The sequence below is a fragment of the Polypterus senegalus genome, chromosome 1 (assembly GCF_016835505.1).
Source record: "Polypterus senegalus isolate Bchr_013 chromosome 1, ASM1683550v1, whole genome shotgun sequence".
NCBI classification, from domain to species: domain Eukaryota; kingdom Metazoa; phylum Chordata; class Cladistia; order Polypteriformes; family Polypteridae; genus Polypterus; species Polypterus senegalus.
Window position 1 is genome coordinate 333487607 of NC_053154.1, and position 19056 is coordinate 333506662.

A 19056-nucleotide genomic window follows, 5' to 3' on the forward strand; every position below is an offset into this window, starting at 1 on the left:
TCATCCAGTGGCAACAACTACATTAAGTTTGGATAAAGCAGTAAAAGTAAGCTCAGCTGACGCTTCTGCATTTAAAACGCAATCATCGACTGGGCCTGCTGGTGTTTTAAAGAGGGATGGGGTTTGAATGCTTTGTCAGGTTGATGACAAATTGGTATTACATTGGTTCTACAGCAAAGGGTGTCTGGAAGACAATTCCGGAACTTTCTAGAAAGTACTCAGGCAGCATCCTGAAGTATTCCAGGATTACACATGGATGTCGATAAGCAGATAAGTACAGTGATACGCGATTGTGTGTTTAGGATATTATTATTTCGGTTAAGACGTTTTAATGTTTAAATCATACTAGGCTGATGTCACAGTTTCTACTTAGGGCTGTACAGAATTAAGATATCCATCCATCCATTATCCAACCCCCTATATCCTAACTACAGGGTCAGATATAGTTATGTAAAATGTTGCAACACTAATATGAAGGGGAACCCACAAATAACGAGAATTTAAAAAAAACTCGTATACATTTCCAGAATGTTATCGCCCTAAAACACAGTACACTTGTCCCGCCGCTTTTTCCTTTGTTCAAAACTGTTCTGAAACTCTTGCAAAGTGAGTATTTCTATCGTTTGCTTCTTGACCTCCTCTACATCCTGAAAATGCTTTCCTTTAAGGTCCCCATTTCATTCTTGGAATTAAGAAAACAATGGCAGGGTGCAAGGTCCAGGGAGTGGAGGGGGATTGAACAGTTGTCGTCCTGTTTTTCGTGACAAACTGCCACTCACTCAATGCTGTGTTATCGTGATGCAGAAGCCACTCACCTGATCTCCGCAGTTTGGGTCGTTTTCTCCGCACTGCATCGCTTGAGCACTTGAAGGTAAAAACCCTCACCTGGCTCAAAGCTTCACCTTTGAAAGCCTCTCTAAGCAATGTGACAGCTTCTGCTGCTGCTTTCTCCAAAAGGAAACAGAACTTGATGCAAACACTTTATTCTTTCAAGTCTACCATCACAAAATCGATGAAGACGAAGAAAAAAAAAATGACACTGACCTTACAGACCTTTCCCCAAGGATGGCGTTTGGCCAAATGATGCGGAGGGCAGACTAGTAGTACATGCACCTAACGGCAAACGTCGAAACGAACACCCTCTAGCTTCCAGAAAAACAATTCTCTTTATTTTTGGGTCCCCCCTCATAAACAGAGATTCATATCTCACTGCAAGCGAATGTTTTGGATGAAATCGCTCCAAAACTGCTGCAGACAGGAGCTTTCTAAACCACTCGCTGCTAAAACTCTTAGACATCAAAGAACTTTGCAAATAGTGTAGTTTAGGAGAGTTCTGCTCTACTGTTAAAATGCTAGAAAAACACTAAGGTATGAATGAGCCCTATGGGAAGTGTGTCCCCTATTGGCCAAGGCTATCGGTTTGAATTACTGCACCTCACTGGCAGCAGGAGCAGCCAATGTACCAGTTAATCCAGTCCACAATATACCATACAGGATGTGAAAGTACCTGGGGGTTCACATAACCAGCCAACTGTACAAGAAAGAGCCAGAGCAGACGGCACCTCTTGAGGAGACTCTGTTTGTTGTGATGTGTGCAACAAGCCGCTGGAGAGGTTTTACCAGTCCATAGTCACAAATGTGTATTATTCTATGCTGTGGTCTCCTGGGGTAGTAACTTGAGATCAAAAGATGCACGACGCCTGAACAGGAAAGCCTGCACCATCACTGGCCTACCACTGGACACGGTAAAAGTTGCTGTGGAAAACAGGGTGGTGGCAAAATTGGACATCATTATGAACAATCCCCTCCATCCCCTCCAGGGGGCGCTATCTTGTAGACCTTTCAGCCACAGGCTCATTCCACCACAGTGTGCTAAGAAGCTCCTCTGGGATGGCCTTTTATGGCCTGCTGCTGTTTGGCAATTCAATACTTCCTTCTGACGCAACCAGACTAAATTCTTCTATTCTGTAATTTGCTATTTCTGTGCAATATGCATTTATGCATGTAATATTTATTTACTTATTCATTGGTTTCCTCCCACAGTCCAAAGACATGCAGGTTAGGTGCACTGGCGATCCGAAATTGTCCCTAGTGTGTGGTTGGTGTGTGTGTGTGTACGCCCTACGGTGGGCTGGCACCCTGCCCGGGGTTTGTTTCCTGCCTTGCGTCCTGTGTTGGCTGGGATTGGCTCCAGCAGACCCCCGTGACCCTGTAGTTAGAATATAGCGGGTTGGATAATGGATGGATGGATGTTTGTTTTTCTATGAATCTATTGATTGTCTGTGTTATTTGTTCTGTGAGTCAGTATCTTTGTGTTTTTGCTGCTGTATGTATCTAAATTTCTCTTTGGGATTAAAAACCTTTATCTTCTTCTTCTTCTTTCGGCTGCTCCCATTCAGGGGTTGCCACAACGGACCATCCATCTCCACCTATTCTTGTTTTCTGTCACACCGACTGCCTTCACGTCCTCCCTCACCACATTCATACACCTCCCCTATGGCCTTCCTCTTTTGATCTTGTCTGGTGGTCCCATCCTCAACACTCTTTACCCAATGTACATCTCTTCTCTCCTCTGCACATGCTCAAGCCACCAAAGTTTATCTAATCTAATCTAATCCCATTTGAAATTCTTCCTTTCTTATGGGTTTAATAAAAACGTTTTACCAGTACGCTAAAAATTAGTGGCAAACGTCCAAACACAATAGAAAATGTGCAGATCTGTACATGCAAAAAGATAGACAATGTCTTTGTGTTTGTGTGTATTAAGTGAGCCAGCCCCTTTAACAATATTACCCAGAGTGCTGTGCAATTCACCTGGATTGGAAAGTCGATGCAAACCAGAAGAAGCTGCGTCTTGTGCTGTGTCTGCTGCAGTGGTGGTGGCAGCAGCATGCCCAAGGAAGAGAGGGAAAAAAGCTGTACTTTTAGCAGCTTGAGAAAGGTGAATGAATACCTGCTATGGAGTCCATGTGAGCAGCACAGTGTTAACAAGTGTATTGTTAGAGAAGAGGGGAGCCCATGTGCACAGTTAACCAGTGGTGCATTTGCTATTTGTTAAACAATGAATGTCGACTTGGATAGAAATACGTTATACCAATATCTACTGAAACCATTAACATTTTTAATTACACCACGATGGAAGTTTGCCCACACTGCCCACTGCTCAGTGGTTACTGCCACCTTGTGAGGAAGGCAGAAATTTCAAGGTAAGGTAGTTCTACTCACTAATAATGGCCAAATCTTGCATGTTAATTAGTAAAAGGAAGTAAGAATTTCACCATAGTCTGTATATGGAACATAAAAAACGCTGATAAACTTATAAAATACATCTTTAGAGTGACTGTGACTAGTATCAGATGGAATTAAGCAGATCTGGTCCTAGGGGACTAATAGGTTTTCTTTCAGTCAGTTTATTCATTTAATATCAAACTTATTTTCAACTAGCCATCCCTCGCGGCTTTATTCAATAAGGGCATGCACAAAAAGGCGAGCTTAAAAAGGACGACCTCAATTGAGCGGGGCAAATAAAGGCGTTCATAGATAATTTAGTTCAAATGGCTCTGGAATATGTGAAAAGCAACAATAATAATACATTTTCAGTAATAATTTTGTTGCATTTGCCTTTATTCGCTGCGCCCAAATTGAGGTTGCCCTTTATTTATGTGCCCTTATTGAAGGATACCATTCCCCGCAGCTTCACCCGTGTATTAGTGAAACATGACAGTGAGGAGGCCCCGCCCAGCTCTCTACTGACGTCACACTTCCACCTCCCTTTCGGCCCGCAGCCTCTGTCACGGATTAGCGCGAGTGTATCACTCCTGCAAGCAAACCACGATATTCAGCGCAATGAGAAAAGTCGCAAAATCAACCAGATTGTTCAAGCAAATTATAGAAAAATAAAAAGATCTAAATCCGTTAAGTAGTTCTCTCATTTGCTAGCTAAGTGGAGTTACGGTTACTCCCCGAGGCAGACGCATGAGTGAGGAGGGCCCCGCAGCCCGATGAGTCTTTCTCGGATTTGCACAAATAAATCGGTACCGCAAGTGAACTCCGACACTTAACACGATGAGAATGTCGCAAAATCAACGGAATGTTCAAGAAAATTATAGAAAAAAAAGATCTAAATCTGTTAAGCATTTTTCTCTCGTTCGCTAGCTTAGCGGAGTTAAGGTTACACCCCAAAACAGATGCGTGAGTGAGGAGGGCCCCGCAGCCCGATGAGTCTCTCGGATTTGCGCAAATAAATCGGTACCACAAGTGGACTCTGATACTTAGCGCGATGATAAAGTCGCAAAATCAACGGAATTTTCAAACAAATTATAGAAAAAAACCCAATCTAAATGCGTGAAGTAGTTCTCTCATGAAAAGTGGACAGACATATAAACGGGTCAAAAAAACTATAAGAAATGTCGCGCCTGGACCATGAAATTTTTGAAACCGTTTCTTAGCGAGCACCTTTGGGCAAAGGGTATCCTACATTCCACATTTCAAGTCCCAAGTCCTCATGGTTCAGGAGATTTTGTGATGAGTGACTCAGTGGTATTTGGCTTTTATATATACAGATAAGAGTTTCAACGTAAGCTGGTTGTGTCAAGTAAAGAAGATAGCTGTTTCAAGGAAGGTCTAATCACTAATTCAATTTCAGGTAAGGAAGGCATTTATTTGAAGGTTAAGGTTATTCCACACACTAATCATGGAGCTAGAGAGTGGTGATGAGTTACTTGTTAACATGTGACACACACATGCGCTTAGGGGATAGCCAAAGGGTCCACCAGGAACAGGGTTGGTAACGAGCATTAATTCCCTTTTCTCTTTCCTCTTTCAGAACCACAGAAGACTAAGCCAAAATTCGTCACTCCCCTTCCTTTGCAGATGACCTCACTTCTGGCCCGTCCTGATGGCATAATTTCCTGAGCATACCAACGCCATTTTTTCATTTCCTGCTGTTTTGTATAAACTGACCTGTTTGCCATATTGCCGTGTCTTTGTTATTTTGCAGAAAGACCGGTATCAGTCGCTATTGTCTACTCCACAGCAATATACGTGGCAGAGCGCCAAATCTTTGGATTGTGTCATCTCAAGTACTTCACATATGAAAGAATTTCCCCGTACTCTGTACACATGACAATAACCACCTTAGAATATTATCATTTTACAGTCTGTGCGTTACTCGTTTTCCTCATATGTTGGTTGCTAGCGTTCCATGGATGTTCGCATGGTGTGGCCAGCAGCTTTTGCCTTCCATACCATCTGGAACATCCTCCATTTTAGTGAGATGGTTCCTTCTTGCAGCGATTGTTCCTTTAGTCTTCAGACTTTGGTTACTTTATGTCATGAAGCAGACCCCAGTGTGAATGATAAAGAATTAATTAGCAGCTGCCAGTCAAACTGGTGAGTGACCTGCCTGGCATTAGCTGAGCAGATTAGAGGTATCCCTGTTGCCTGCAAGACTATTCAAACTGAGCACTAAGATTTTTGGAAAAAGTCCACAACTCCCCACGAGATTTTTTTTTTTTTAATGTGGAGGACTAGATAATGAAGGAGCAGATGAGGCTTTAGATGCCCAAAGAAGCTCCTGCTTAACAACCACTTTGAACTCCTAGACAGATTTTTTGCCTACCCCTGTCCTTACACAACAAAAAGCGGTGACTTCAATTTGCACCTATAAAGCGCCCTGACGCCAGAAGCTCTCCAAGAGAACATTACACCGATTGAGCCGTCAAAGCCTTTTGAACTTGTTCACTTTCCTAAGTAGCTGTTTATTAGATCGACCCTCTCGGATCATCTGCACTTAATAAGCCACATTCATTTCGTTCTGCACTCGAACGGTTTTAAACACATGGAACTGCTGCACTGGACAGGTTGCAGCAGCTGATCTAGTGACACTACATAAAGTCCTGTAAAAATCAAGTGCCCTTTGATCCCACATCTTCAGTGAAGCATTGCAGCACGCTGGCAACTTGAACTAAAGTTCATATATAATTAACAGTGCTTTGCATAAGCACGAATAAGAGCAATTAAAAAAAAGCAAATGAGAATGAAATATTAAACACCCCACCGGCAAAATTAGTCTACAGTCATGACAAGGTAGTGACTAAATACCGGCAGACACTGAAAGCAAAGAATCTTAATGGACCCCAGGAAGATGCCCAGCCGCCATCACCACTGACATGCTGCAGGGGCGAGTGGCCGGTGACAATGGCCGCATGGAGAAGAAGAAGAAGAAGAAGAAGAAGAAGAAGAAGAAGAAGACGACACAGAGGAGATTCCACTCATCTCAAAGAGCCTCAAGTGATTCCTGAAGTTCAGGTCGTCCCGGGGGGCTATATTTAGCTGACAATATTGCACTTACTATTTTTAAAGGAGGCTCAGGACGCAGCTCTTTGACCAGAGCTCATATGCCTTGGAATGCTTTGACTCATGAATTGTTTCTCCTGATAATGTTTCATCACGCAATGAGCTCTGTTTAATTGGTTAGCTTGTCGTAACCTAGCCAGCGATGGCTAGCTCTTTGGCGCTTGCAGTCTTGTGACTGAGCCATGTGTCTCTGCATATCCCATTTCCTCCCCATCACAACAAGGTGCGGCTTTCAGCTCCCCGTCTAACACTTGTGACCTTTTATAGACAATGGCAGCATTTGCTGAATCTTCCCTGACAGACACTCTATTTAAAATAAATAGCAAACAAATGCAACTGGGCCTTTTCTCAATGCTGCCATTCTTTCTTAAAAAGTTGCCAGTGCATTTTATTCTTTTTTTTTTTTTGTAGTTTCCTTGCCATTCTCGGGGTGCACTTTGATTGATTTTTAATGTCCCAACTAATAAGAACTAAGAGTAGATAAGGTCGCGGAAACCCCCCCATCGTGCCTCTTTTCTCTTCATTATGCTACCCTAGCAACACGCATGCAGTTGAAGACACCGGCTAACGCTTGTCAAGACCACATTAGGAGCGCTCGACCCTGCACCGCCTCACTCAGTACATTCTCCTTGCCGTCTTCAAACTCTTTCTCCACGACAACACGATACCTGCTTATGGTTCCTTAGCCAGCTTGGCAAGTGGACTTGTCCGCACAAATCATGGCACGCTAAGGGCTTTCCTTACAAAGCACATGCATCATTCATAGAGATCTGCTGTGACCCGCCCAGCTGGAGTTATCAATGTGCAAAAGATAAAAGGTGGACAATCCCAGAAATATCTCAACCTGCCACCCAAAGGTTAAACTCACCACTGCTGCTGCCGAGCCAGTCATTTTAAAAGAAGAATCAGAATAAGAGAGCTGCTTTGATAGTTGGGTTGGTGAAAGCTCAAAAGGTTTTGAGAACTTCACCTAGCAGAGAGATGAGCCTTTATTCAGTGACAAATAGGAAAATGTGTATAAAAAGGATACAGTTTACCACAACCAATGAGAGTACTCGCTGTATATATAAAATCTCAAATCTGCCTGTCTGTACGTACGTCCACTTTTTACGAGAGAGCTACTTCATGGGTTTTTTCTACAATTTGCTTGAACATTCAGGCTGATTCTGCGACTTCTCGCATCGCGCTATGTATCATTGTCCGCTTGCGGTACCATATTATTTACGCGAATCCAAGAGAGATGCAGCGGGCTGAGGGGAGGGTGGCGGAGCCCTCCTTACTCACACACAAGCCTCAGGGTGTGTACCTTACCTCCGCTTGGCTAGCGAATGAGAGAACTACTTAACGGATTTAGATCAAGTTTTTTTTATATAATTTGCTTGAACAATCCATTTGATTCTGTGACTTCTCTCATCGTACTAAGTATCATAGTTTGCTTGCAGTAGCGATTTACTTGCGCGAATCCGAGAGACACGCAGTAGGCTTAGAGCCCTCCTCACTCATGCTCTAGCCTCAGGGTGTTCCTTACCTCCGCTTAGCTAATGAACGAGAGAACTACTTAACGGATTTAGATTGGGTTTTTTCCATAGTTTGCTGGAAAATTCCGGTTGATTCTGCGACTTCTCTCACTGTGCTGAATATCATAGTTCACTTGCAGGAGCGATTCATTTGTGCTAATGCGAGAAAGAGGCTGCGGGCCGAGGGGAGAGAGAAACGTGATGTCAGGAGTAGGGAGCCAGGCGGGTCCCTCCTCATTGTCCTGTTTCACTACTATGCGGGCGAAGCCCCAGGGGATGGCTGGTAAATATTATATACATTTACACGAGCGTGTGCACGGTGGACAGCTTAGGAGCTCAGGTGATGGTAATAACCCCCCGAACCAGGGGGTGGCACTGTGCTCTAATGCCTTCTCTCTTCCTGCCTTTGCAGAACGGAAGCCTAACTGCCACTCCGGTGCTGATGTCACTTCCATTGTCTGCCCTCCTTGACCCTCCCCTTCCTGTCTAAAACATATATAATCGAGAGGAGCCACCGACCTACTTCAGTTCTTGGTCTTGAGCTGGAGTCTGAAAAGACATCTCCGCTTTTTGACTGTGTGCTGTCAGATAATATATGGGGTTCACCCAGGGTGACTCTGTTTTGTCTCCTCTTTACAACACACGGGTTGAAACATCCAAAATCAAGGCAGCTGAACCAGACTGGAAATGAACAGCAAAAGAAAATGGTTAAGAAAATTATCACAGTCATGGGGTCCAAATTAAAGTCTTAATCAGACGCCACAATGTGACACTACTTTACAAAAGTTCTTTTAAACCCACGAAAATGTGAACATCCACTAAAGCTGACTGGATTCTTCCATCTGTAAAAGGAGCTTTACAGGTGAAAAAGCTGACATGTTTCAGAACACCGTCTTTCATCTGGGCTCTAATCACTGATACGACAAACAAACACAAGTTAGACAGACTGAGGCACTGAGAAACATTATCAGGCACCGACAGAAAAGTCTTTCCTTACAAAAAGTTCACCAAAGATGGCGGGCTCTCTCCTCCACTCTGACGTCACACATATATACACATAGACAAACACACAACCATAAGGTAAGCTTTGGATCTGGCCAGAAATAAAGAATGAAATCACACCTGGACGCTGGACACAGCTTACAGGAACCTGAACGACATACAAGAACGAGTGGAGGTCGATGCATTCAGAAGATAAGAGCAAAAGAAAGGAAAAGGTTTTAAATCAGAACAGGCCATTCTTCACAGCGCAGCTCCCAAGCAGTGTCAGTTTGAGACGTGACAATCTCGCTAGCGCTTCTCATTTGTGTCAAGAAATATTTCCTACCATGTCTGTGAATTCTTCTGTTGTCCAGTGGGCACTCTGTGTCCTTGTGCGATGGGTTTATTTTAAAGTAACAGCTGGCATCGCTCCGACTAACCTGCCTCCTAATTTTAAACCCTTTGATCTGCACAAGCTCTGCATGTGTAGGCTGATGGTGTTCAGCACCTTTTGTCATTCCGCAGATCCTTCAGTCTTTAAGATGGTCTGGATTTTCTCTAACGCTGTGAGGTCCTTCTTCTAATACATGAGACTAAGACTGTCCAGTTCGTCAGGTGTGACCGTCCATGAGTGCCATACAGCAGACTTGTACTCTGTACTGTGGGGGCACTCGACACTCCAATATTCTACTTCTCAATTTAAATGACTGGACTGTGGTGATCCCACAAAAGATTTCCAAGAAGCATACATATAATGCAGCCATCCATCTTCTAACACACTTATCCAGTTCAGCGTCCTGAAGTCCCGGTATCTGTCCCAGCAGGTCTGGGTATGAGTCCGTCGCAGGACGCAAGCTCACTCATTCATACTGGGCCAGTTACGAGTTGTCTGTTAATCCAATCTAATCTGATTTTTGGGATTGTAAAGCTAAAGCAGAGTTCACATAAGGTTACTCAAGATCCATCCGTAATGTCAAATCCATGTTCCTCTATAAATATTGTACACATATGTGAGTTGAATTTGTTGCATGAGGTTGTGTTCAGTTTCATCAATCAACTGCAAATGTTATTGGATTATTACCTCTAGTTTGCAGGAGACACTCCAGCTTGGATTTCATTGTACTGTGTACACATTCAGTTCAATTTACTGTTGCACAGCGTGGCTCCCTTCACTGGACGAAGGCTCAGAGTGTTGTAAGAGGTCCACAGGTAAAACGCAATCACCTCTTTACAAACAATGTACATACAATTCATGACGACGCAGACTTGTTTAAACACACAATAAAACAAAGCAGTTCCATAAGGATTACCATAAACTACCCGGTAATGTGGGGGTCTCTGAGGAGCTTCAAAACTCAACTTGGCGTTAATTTGGATAATTTCGGTGAAAAGGATAGACGAGCTTGTTGGACTGAATGGCCTGTTCTCGTCACAATTTTTCTAACTTTCTAAAGTACGAGGGTGTTGTACCGTGTTAGCCGTTATGAATGTAGTGAAAAGTCAAGCAAAAATGACACCTTTTATTGGCTAACTAAAAAGATTAGAATATGCAAGATGGGCCTGGGTTGCCTCGAAAGCTTGCATATTGTAAGCTTTTCTGGTGTCATTCTGCTTGACTTCTAACTTTCTAATAAATGGAGCCGAGCAACATCTGTCTGTCCATTAACACCGACACATGGCAAAAATCTTAAACTTGCTGACACACACAGCAACGCCATTCTGAAAGTTGACACATAGTGATACCTAAACCATGCAAATCTGCTGAAAGGTCAAAGCTGAAATTTTGATCCTATCACAATACATATACAGGTGGGTCTCGGGTTACGGTGGTCTCAACTTACATAAATTCCACAGATAAAAATGAGGCACTCAGACAGTCAAAACTTTTCCTCTCAATAGAATTTTAGCTCATGTTTAACTAGCAAGTTGCATTTTTTACTTGCAAGCACAGCTAACCAGTTTGGACGCAGAGAAATAAGTAGCAGCAATCACTGCTTTGCAATGCTGCGGAATGGTACTTTGTCACCATTTTGTGTAATCTGTGGAAATGTCGCACATGTCAGTGGCACATTCAATTGAAAATGAACAGATAGATCAGCCACTGGACCCTTAGCTAAGCAGCAGAGCCCACCGCTTGAGATTCCCAGGGTCCTCATTGCACATGCCAACCGTGTCATCTCAAAGGGAGGCGACACCTCGAATGATGCTTTATCAGAGACAGTGTGTGTGTCTCCATCATCACTTAGTGCAGCATCCTTACGCCTTTCTCAACTCTGTGAGGTACTGCAGGGTGCCAAACCAGATAAGGCTGACATACTGAGCACACCCATTGTTCAAACTTTTAGTTTAAATTACTGGAGGCTTGCGACTTAAATACTGTGATATTGCTTTACTGTTATTTTATGACTAACTTTGAAACATCCTTCTATAAAATAAGTAATAAATCATCACACATTTTTGCTCATTTCCCACAGACAGACATGTTTTCCATCTTGACACCCCTACATAAACCTGCTGGAACGCAACTTGTTCATAACCTGAGCTCCTTCTGTGTGTATACTGCATATATTGTAAAGGCAGGCAAGGATGGACTGGCTTCCAAACTGTGATGGATGAAAGACCCAAGTAGTGGATGAAGGGCGCAGATGGATTGATGTTTCAATTAGAATGGATGGTCTTCCATATCCTGGACAGGACTGTGAAATGAAAGGACAGATCTAGCTATCAGGACTATGTATATACTGCTCCATATGAAAGGTTGCAGCATTACTTGGCGAGATCACCCATTCACATTTGGGAACTGTAGTCCCATTGGGCAGCCCTGCTGAGTCCAGAGGGAACTGCTGAAAATGGTCTTCCTTGTTCTGAGGAGGTTCTGTCTGACTTGGAAGATTTCTCTCAATGTTGTGTGATGCTGGAAATACTGGCAGGTCCAGCATGAAAAGAGCCACCTCACTTCACTCGGTGTGTCAAAGTCGGCAGAGGAGGAGGAGGATAAAGCTCATCTGGGAGGAGTGGAGGAGAAAGTAGGAAGGAAGGAGAGAATTGTGTTTGAGTTTGTGTTGATTTTGAAGAATCCTGTAGGGAGATACTTTGTTAAATTAAAAAAATATCTATTTGAACCTGAGACTTGGGTAGGTGAAGTTGTGTCTGGAGTTTGGAGCTCTGTTATGCCTTGTATAAGTCACAATGTACACAGTACATATAAACTATACATATACAGCATGTATACAGTATATACATATAAGCTGTTGTAGAAAAGAGGATGGTGGCAAAATTGGATGCCATCACGAAAAACACCCTCCATCCCCTCCAAGAGGCGCTCACTCGGAGCACATTTAGCCACAGGCTCATTGCACCACAGTGTGCTTAGAAGCGCCTCTGCCCACTGCTATCAAGAAATTTAGTGCTTTCTCCCGGGGCATTCATTACATTTATTTTGAAATATCTGCACAATATACATTTTTTTGTATTTACATATTGATCGATCGATTGATTGGCTCTATTATTTGTCCTGTGAGTCTGTATCCTTGTTTTTTATATTTCTGCTGCTGTATGCAACTGAATTTCCCCTTGGGATCAATAAAGTATATCTAATCTAATACAATCTAATCTAACCTAATCTAATGTTATATATATATATATATATATATATATATAACAATACAATATAAACTATATGTATTACTATATATATATATATATATATATATTTACAGGTGTGGGGAAAAGTAGGTTTACATTTGTGAGCGCATGACGAACAGACTTTATCATTGTACTGTATTAAGTACAATGGGCCACTGTAACATTCTTTTGAAGTAATAAAGTTAATACAGCTATTGTAATAATCACAACGTGCAAGTCACTCTCCATATGAGCAACTGCAATTCTACTTTGCCCACCCCTGTATGTATATATATATATATATATATATATATATATATATATATATATATATATATATATATATATATATATATATGGCTAACCTGATGAAGGCTATACAGCTGAAATGTCGTGTCTTACCTTTTCACTGTGGAAATAAGCACTCTGATGGAGGCCAACACTAACTCCATTTTACACTCACACACACACATAAAAAATATCTTTTTTGTTATTCTTTTGTGTATTACAGGGTAATGGTTGTTGTTTAATGTATTTCTTGAGTTTCTGTCAAAAGCTAAATTTGCCCCTTAGGACAAATAAAGCAGATAGATAGATAGATAGATAGATAGATAGATAGATAGATAGAACTGAAAGGCACTATATAATCGATAGATAGATAGATAGATAGATAGATAGATAGATAGATAGATAGATAGATAGATAGATAGATGAAAGGCACTATATGAGAAAGAGAGATAGATACTTTACTTACAAGGGGAAATTCACATCTATGTGATAAATCTATACATCTTTATATATATTTACAGTATATGCACACATGTGCTCACACACACACATTTACTCATACATACAGTATATGAAATATGCAATATAAACACACTTCTGCCGTATATGTATAGAAATTAAAAATATCGTCACCTCATTGGTTGAGCAGATGACTTTAAATGGTGAAGACAGTAAAAGTAGAAGCCTGCACAAATGACCATACGTTTGTAGCTCAAAGTGAAAAGCCAACACAGACATGGAGAGAACGTCAGGGTGACATTTGCACCCAGCACTTCTAAGAGTTGTACCCCCATGGCCCCCTCCCCACCCTGTTAGTTTACTACGGCACATTAGTTTAGCAGTCGGCTCCTTTGTCAGATACCTGCCTAAACCCTAATTCTGACTGTCTACCAGTAGTGATTATTCAAGGTATCACCCAATGACCCAACGAAGTGTCCTCTACACATCTAACCAGTCTACTCCATTTTTTCTATTATTCTAGATTTCAAAAGTGGTGGCGACAGCAGCCCCAGCACTGACCCCCTGCTCGTCTTCATCAAAACAACTTGAGCTTATTGCCGTAAAGTTCCTTCTGCACACTACACTCCGTTGCAGGGATGAGTAGCCTCTCGTCTGCCTTTTTGATCAGATCAGATGCAGTCTTGCTGTCCAACACAGTATGTTGTTCTGCTTTCTCCTTAAGTTCTAACCACTATGTAAACCTGTGCCGACTAACTCGTAATAGACTTTAATAACTTTTATAACGGTTTGGTAGGACCTGACATACTAAACTCACTACTACTACTGCATGCCTCCTTATTTTCAATGTGCAACACCAGCAGGGTGGGGACTGCAGTCAGACTCTCATCCTGAAGAAATACACCAAAACCAAAAGAGTTAAATGGCTACACAGCCGTCCCCTGGGCGCGAGACACAGCAGTGCAGTGTCCAGATATATAAATGAAATCGGCCAAAGGCAACTGTAGCTTTTCTTCTGAGGGAATTTATTTTCTTTGTCCACTTTCATCCATAACATTTTGATTTAGGACGCTGTATGTATTGTGTCTGTCTACAATTCCGTGAACTTAGGCAAATACATTTTGAATAATGGCTTTTAAATCCCCCCAAATCATCGGTATAATCCAGAGTCAAGCAACATTGCAGTGGCTGCAGATAATTTGTGGAAATTGTTTTGCCGTAAATTTCGAAGGCCTGTAAAATGTCAAGATTCAATTATGAAATTGCATTTTTTAGACGTATTCAATTATCTGACCGTTTTTCACTTGAAAACGGGTGTTAAGTTAGGCCAGTTACAGCCGAGCTCCTTTAATCAGGTAATGTACTGAAAAGACTAAATGAAGCCTGGAGGTAATTGATACAAAGCACAATATCACAAATAACCCTGTGCAGTAAATTATTTTGCATAATACCACATAATGCATTGCATTAGCTTGTGATCTTTCAGCCTTGTCTCAGCTTGAGGCAATATTTAAGAAACGCTTACGGTGCCCGTCTTGGCTTCATCCCTTTAAAACGCACACAAGCACTAAAGCGTTTCTCAGCCTTCCATAATGGCCTTCTTGTTTCTGCCGCTCTTTGCTATAAGGGTCATGTCTCACTCACGTGCAACGGCCGTTGTCCGAGTCAGCTCTCCGCCAGCCATCCAGCTCGATGACATAAAACCTTTACGGTTGACGCACCGCCGGTGCTGCACACTGCCAGTCACTCATGTCAGATCGTTCGTGATGGAGGCATCAGCACTTTCCTGCCGCTGCCCCTCTTCCGATTTGCCCCGCGACGATTTCACAGAAGACGAGAGCGAGATAGGTGCTGGGCTTGTCGTTTCAATTTTTTTTTTTTGCCCCCCCACCCCCCTTTTCAAGCCTTCTTGGGAATTTGCTTCCCAATGTGCCTCGTGTCACCACCACAGCACTTAAGTAAACTTTACAGCCAGTCAAGCCATCGTCCAGTGGAGCCTATTTGCTGAGCAACACTGGAGCTTTGTGGTTTGCTTCACAGTTGACAGTAAGTTATGAGTCCTTTGTGAGCGCAGGGGAAGGAAAACAGAGATCGGAATTTGGCAGGAAAATATAATACCGAATTCTCCTGTCTATGGAACCTGAATATTCGGGAAAACAATCAAGCATTGTTGAAAGAGAGAAAAGAAACTTTGACAGATGAAATATAGAGGGGCCCCTTTTAGGAAAACAGTAAACAAAGCGCCATTGAAGCGGGCTCCTTTCTGTCATTTATAAAGATAGTTTCTTGTGTGTGTGTGTGTGTGTGTGTGTGTGTGTGTGTGTGTGTGTGTGCGTGTGCACAGTTTACAGCACACAGTTCAAATTCAACAAATCAAGTGTAAAATCTCCCACAGTCCACATTAAAATAGGCGGCAGAAGGAGAAGGGCATGCCAGAGAGAGAGAAAGAGAGACAGAGCAACGAGGGGGCTGCGGGAGAAAAAAAACTATCAGACGCTTCTCTGTTTCCGATGGGATACAATAAGTCGGCACGGGAGGAAAAAAGGGGCTCTCTGAGAAAACTCAACAAGAGTCGCCAACAATTGCTAATTCTCAAAGACTAATTTTGTCAGGGACAGGAAAAGAGAAAAGCTCTGCAGATCACTCTGTGGCATATGAAAGGAGGGAGCTATTCTCTTCCACAACTGGAGAACTGTGCATCCCATTCTCTGGAGTGGACCTCGTGAGGTCACCATTGGCATGAGGCACTCACAAACTTGGGCTGGTACAACTGCCGTTTGGACATCTGGAATGCCGGCATACAGTGGGCCGCTTTCTCCCCAAAGTCTTTTCTTTTCCAAAAATAGGAGGCTTAGCCGGCACTAGTCACCCAAACAGGAAAATTCCCGGCACATAAAGAAAAGAAAAGCACTTCTGTTCCCTTTCATTCTAGTTTTTAGAAATGGCACGGAGGAAATTACCTTCAAGGCAGCCGTCACTGAGGCGCTCTCGTCTCCGGGCCTGGTGTGCAAAATCCTCTAGTCGGAACAAGAGGGACCCACCAGAGTCGGCCTGTTAAAGCCTTCAGACTTGTGCCATCTTAAGTACAGTATATAGAAATGGAAGGGAAAATGGAAACGGTAAAGCGGCGGTGACACATCTGTCTGAAAGAGCACACGGGCAAGCGCCCAGAGAGCACAAACATACATGGAGACGTGTGGGTAAAGGACAGCCGGACAGAAGACGAGGTTTAGGAGTGTGTGTGCGCATTCCACACAACTTGAAATATGAAAAAAATGCAAACCGCTGCATGGCACACAGTGGCGTGCCACATGTGTCAGGTCAAGTCAGGCTGCCTCCATGAATTCAGAGTTAAAAGAAAACAACTAGTCCGAACAAAGATAAGCAGCTGACAAAGGATTTCAAGACAGCTAAGAGCGTGGGCCATGGGTTTGGATGTTCCAGGTAGTCCACGTGACTGCTGGGGAGTTTCTGTTCTTCCTCAGAGAGGTACATTTTATCAGTTTGGTAGCACAGAACACACACTGCCAAGCAGTCTATTCAAGCAGAGCCGATCCCAGCCACCATCTACAGGAGTCCATCAATGGAAACCAACAAAATCAGACGGAGAACATCGGAACAAACACCACAACGAAAGTGAACAAGCAAGGAAGTGCTACCTGCTGTGGCATGGGGGCACGTGTAAATAATCAACATCGATACACTGAATATTGCCCTAAGGCAGGGGTCCCCAACGCCGCTCCTGGAGGGCACCAATGGCTACAGGTTTTTCTTCTAACCCTTTTCTTAATGAGTGACTTCTTTTTGCTGCTAATTAGCTTCTTTTGAATTCATTTTAATTGACTTGCTCTTGAAGACTCAGACCCCTCAATTGATTCTTTTTCCTTAATTAGCTGCCAAACAATAACGAGATACAAAATGAACCAAAACATGGCCAACAAAAGATAGCCAACATTGTCCATCATATAATATCTGAGAATAAAGAAAGGTGGAGGTCTCAGGAATGTCAATCTGCTCAGGTCCACCGAACATTTGACCAGAAAAGAGAAAATCAACAATTTCAGAAATGTCTGCTATTGCACAAGAAGAGCAGCAACGAGCCATGGAATTAAAGAACGGGTTTAATTAACGACAAGAATAAGCAACTGGCTGGAGTGAAACTGGTGGGAGTTTCAGGCCCTGACTTAGTTGGTCTTCTGTTGGCTCACTCACTTCACCTTTCATTTCTCTTTGGGTGCCATTGAAGGAAAGAAATGAAGTAATTCAGAGCAACGACGAAAAATCCAAGGGAACAAATCTTAAAACAAACAAGTCAGTTAAAATGAATTCAAACAAAGTTAACTAGCCACAAAAACAGGTCACTAATTAAGAAAGGGGTTAGAATGAAAACCTGCAGCCACTGGAGTCCTCCAGGACCGCAGTTGGGGACCCCCTGCCCTGAGGCATTGTACAGATTTTCCTACTTGTTATATAATTTTTACTTATTGTTTGGCTGACGCCTTTATCCAAGGTAACTTACAACATTTGAGATACAATTGGTTACACTTCATGCTTTTTTCAGTTGGAGCACAGGCAGGTAAAGTGACTTGTTCAGGGTCACACAGTGTCAGTGGTGGCATATAAACCCACAAGCTCAGGGTTCGAAGTCTTTGCCTTAAGCACTGCACCACACTGCCTGCTTAGATGAAGAAACTCATTCAGGACAGAGACCCAGGCAGACACTGAGCTGTGTGCTTTACAAAGTGACCCCCTACCCAGTAGGCAGCCACGGAGCATTATACTGTATAGTGGCTTTTACACTCAAAACCGCATTGAAGTCCAGCCATCCATGTTCAGAACCCAGGCCACCAAGAACTGAAGTCTACCTAGCTGAAACATGTAGGAGGTTCAAGTCCACCTCCTGGCAATACAACTATAACATTATGTTTTAGCAATAAACTTCAACTTATTTTGAATTACTTATGTAGTTATATTCATATACATTTAAGAATATTTCTACAGCAGGTTTAGGTTCTTTAAAAGTCAGAACTAATTTGTGTTTTACAGCTGCACCTTGATACAGGTACACTCTGCCAGGAAGATGGCCAGTATGACGGCATGAAGAAAAAGGAAAGGGCAGGAATGAGAAATACACACGGCTGTAATGGGAACCATGCAGCTCCAGTTCTGATAGTAAAAGTAGTGGTAGCAGCTTGGCACACCTATCCTTGGCCAGTTTCGCCCATTCCTCTTTGCAGCACCTCTCAAGCTCCATCAGGTTGGATGGGAAGCGTCGGTGCACAGCCATTTTAAGATCTCTACAGAGAAGTTCAATCGGATTCAAGTCTGGGCCACTCAAGGACATTCCCAGAGTTGTCCTGAAGCCACTCCTTTGATATCTCAGCTGTGTGCTGAGGGTCGTTGTCCTGCTGAAAGATGAACCGTCGCCCCAGTCTGAGGTCAAGAGCGCTCTGGAGCAGGTTTTCATCCAGGATGTCTCTGTATGTTGCTGCAGTCATCTTTCCCTTAATCCTGACTAGTCTCCCAGTTCCTGATGCTGCCACCACCATGCTTCACTGTAGGATAGTATTGGCCTGGTGATGAGTGGTGCCTGATTTCCTCCAAACGTGACGCCTGGCATTCACACCAAAGAGTTCAATCTTTGTCTCATCTGACCAGAGAATTTTGTTTCTCATGGTCTGAGAGTCCTTCAGGTGCCTTTTGCCAAACTCCAGGTGGGCTGCCATGTGCCTTTTACTAAGGAGTGGCTTCCGTCTGGCCACTCTACCATACAGGCCTGATTGGTGGATTGCTGCAGAGATGGTTGTCCTTCTGGAAGGTTCTCCTTTCT